This window comes from Octodon degus, unplaced genomic scaffold (assembly GCF_000260255.1).
Source record: "Octodon degus isolate 3935 unplaced genomic scaffold, OctDeg1.0 scaffold00066, whole genome shotgun sequence".
Taxonomy (NCBI): domain Eukaryota; kingdom Metazoa; phylum Chordata; class Mammalia; order Rodentia; family Octodontidae; genus Octodon; species Octodon degus.
Window position 1 is genome coordinate 11,915,799 of NW_004524642.1, and position 4,102 is coordinate 11,919,900.

Below are 4,102 nucleotides of genomic sequence, written 5' to 3' on the forward strand. Positions count from 1 at the left end.
TGCTACATGTGCACATCATTCAAAAGCTTATGAAGAGCATTCAAAGATGTTGATGAATAGATTTTTTTAAGAGAAGGAAGCAAACACTTTGTATATATTCTTTTCAATTTATTTTTCTCTGAATGCCCCCCTTCTTTTGCAAAGCTTTATAGGTAGACCTCATTTTGGTGGAGCAGCTGAGCTCCAAGTTTCAAGCCAACTTTGAGAGCAACCATGTCATTTTCATTTATTCTATCTAGGCCACATATAATTTATGTCTCATGTGAAACAGAGGTTGCATGCTGCAACCCTAACAAGGAAACCAACCCTTTGGCTAAATTAGGCCGTATGGCTCAGGTGCCTGGCCATCCTGCTCAGAACAGAGCACAGGCATAAGGTGCACTGTTGCATCTCAAACACTCCTAACTTGTCTTCACCCTTCATATTCTGGAGAAGAGATGGTGTTGACATGGATGCTCTAAGTAAGTATTCAAATGCATGCATCCATTTCAGGGAATAAAACTGAATACAAGTTGATTTTTAGAGGGCAAGGAACTCTTGCTCTAAGAGCTTTAATCATGCTTTTTCAAAGCCTTCTAAGAATGGCTTTTACCTTTTGCTGCCACTGCTTCTTGCTGATGAAATCATTACACCATAGGGTATAAATTTTAAGATATGCTGAAAATATGAAATCAATATAAAGTATGAATTAAAATCATGAAAAATAAAAGCAAAGTAAAAATAGCCTTCAATTTTTATTAATTTGCTTCTGATGTGGAAGACATATCTCATGGGTTTCACAAAACATTGTTTTGACTCAGTAATGTCATGTAAGAGATAATAAGCTTTATGTGTAAAGTGTCATTAATTATGATCCTATAAAGATATGTATGTGTGAGTTATCTTTTGTCTTCATCTAATAAGTATCTCAAATTTAAAGTGAATGCCAACTATAAAGTTTTCAGGCCTACTTGATAATTGCAACACGACATTAATAAAAGCCAATAACTAAATGTTGGCCATTGTGTCTAAAAACATGTGTGCTATTTTATTTGATAAAGGAATTTTAATGAGCAACAAATACTTAATTCTCAGTAGGCATCTGGATACATTTTATCAATGATAATGTTGACTTAAAGCAGGTATCTTAGCATGTTGGTGTCTTTATTATTAAGCTCCGACAGAACTGATCCTGAAAAAATGTCACAGAAGATCATTTTATTATTAAGCTCTTCATGTTTTCAAATCTGGGTTTATATCACAACTGTTCATATCACTCATTTTCTATTATTTTTGTTATATATCAGGCATAACTGATTTTATGTTTTAGCTATAACAAAATTAGAGCTCATTTTATATATGACAAATTCACTTGCCTTGGGGTGAATATCCTCAAAAGACTTCATAAAAATATTCTGTGAGAGGGAGACAAAGGAATTGATAGATACTCCATAAAACCTCTGTTTAGAGAGATTTCATTAGCTCAGTTTGATGGATTAGGAAAAGGTCAAGGAACTGTCAATTCACCTTTCCTTGAAATGTCCAATAAATATGGGTTGGTTATCCTAAATGTTATCACTTTAATAATATTTGAGTTTGTAGAACATCAAGTGTATAATGAACCGCACAGACACACTAAGGTGTGTGTATGTGCCCCTGTGCATCCGTGTGAATTTCTACTCTGTGGGCAATATTTGGGAAACTGCATTTCTCACTGTTATTTGTTAGCATTGATTCACTGTTTTTCTTTAAGCCTAATGAATTATTAGTAAAATGTCTATGTGATGATTATAGCTCAAAAATTTAAACATGTGAGGGGAATTGGCAAACTTACAATTCCTTTTAGCATAAAATATAGAGTATTTCCATTATCCCAAGTCCCCTTCCTGTCAGTCTCCCTTCTCACAAATACTATTCGAGCTTCGCTTACCGCTGTCCCTCAGCTGGAACAGTTTCTCCTCTGTTGGACTGACTTTTCATTGCAGAGTGGCACACGCAGATTCCACTCCAACAACTTCCCCCAAAGGCCTAGTTTTTTCATAATTTTGATGACTAAGGATATTTAACATCCTTTTAATGCTTTAAATGCACACTTCTGATTGTTACTGCTTACTTGAAATTGATAACAGATATTACTATGTGACAGTACAATTTATATATTCAGAGTATAATGAGACTTACACCATATCATTTTATTTACTTCATTTTAATCATAAAACTAATCATAATATTCAGTTTGTTGATAGTATCTAAGTATCATATGTGTATCAGCTCTCAAAAATCCTCAGTGAATTTAGAAAACTTCATTTTTCTAAAAATGACGTTCTAAAACTTAGAGTTTTTCCCAGGTAATTCACCTAACAAAGGACAGAATAGATTTTCATCTAGACTCAGGGTTCCAGAATCCTTCATGGATTTAACCGTAGGAGCATATTGCTGTCAAACTTAGTGGTCAAATGCATGGTCCATATATCTCATTTTCACAGATAAATTATAAAATGACATCATCAAATCTGTGCTCATAATTTTCCACAATGGTTTTTTACATCAAAACTTACTGCAAATTGATGAAGTAAATTTATTTACTATACTCATTGTAAAGGCAAGAAAATTGAAATTTATGGAGATTGTGGCATTTATGATGGCCTTATTACCCTTAACCACTAAATTTGCTTTATTTATCTACACTCAGAACATTATCTAAGTTTCATTACTTAATGTCATCATAAAGTATTCCAGTAATTCACCTAAGCCATACTATATAAAATCCATAAATACTGAGAAAACAACAATAAATAAGAAAAAAATAAAAACATTGAACCATTTTCATCTTCTTAATTACTATCTTTTACTAGTTACATCTTTAGAAATAATGTTCTACAGAAAAACAAAGGAAACATTTGTAGGTTTGCTACAAAGATCAGGAATTTTGCTTCAAGGAAAAAAGATCTATTCTAGGAGAATGTTCCAACAATTAGCGGCCTGGACAGGGGCAGGCTGTGAATGCGTGCATGAGGCTCCCTACAAGGCCCATGTGAATAAAGGATGCAGGGTTTCATGAGGTTGGTACACACAGTGAGAGATGGGTTCTAGGAGTAGGGCTTCAAGGGCAGCCTGGGTTTAACTTCAATGTACCTTTGCAAATAGGAAAACATATGTGACAGCACCTATACTTGAAATATTATGATAAGAATGGCATTTGATATTTGGGAATCTTTCTGACAAAAATCTGTAACATTAAGTGAAATAAATCAGAAATGCACAATTTTTCTTATATAAAAATATGGAGCATAAGAAGCAACATAAAAGATACATAATAATAAATAATAAGAAAAATCTAGTGTGAAAGCGAAGTGAACCAAGAGATGGATAAAGGGGGAAAAGGGTTGAAAAAGAATTAAGGTGTATTATGCAAGTGTACAACTCCTCATCAGGAATGTGGTCATAGCACATTGCAAATATGTAATAATAAAAATGCTAAAACTGAAAAAATATATGTAATGTGCAAACAACAATATCCATAATGTCGGTCCCAGGAAACCATCAGAAAAACTCAAACTGGGTATATTCACTCATATGTCTCCTGTTGCTCCTGGTTAGTGTCAAGATCAGTGAAAAAAAGGAAAGACTGGCTTTTTTATACATCAGAATGATCAAATAGATATTATAATTAAATACAGTGATCTATCACTGGATCCTGAAACTTAAAAAGATTAATGAAAAAATATACCTGAGGAACTCTGAAGGAAGATTTTAGTTGATAACACAAAAAATGCTAATTTTTTCATTTCTCAAAGGTACCATTGTCCTATAAGACTATAATATCGGGGCAAAATGGGAACAGGGTATTGGAGAACTCCTTGTTGTGTTTCTCCAAATTTTATGAAGGCAACATTACTGCAGAATCAAAATTATATTTTACAAACACTGAAAATCTGGAGAGTTTCTCTTCTTTTCTGAAGAAGTAATTTTTAATGATTTAAACATTTGAAGAATAATTCAATTCTTTTATGCTGCTTTTTGCTGATAGGATTGCAGATACCAATGCTGTCAAGACATTTTCTTAATGCATCTTATTTCCAAACATGCTGGCTTTAGGAAAACATACCTTCCATGACCTATG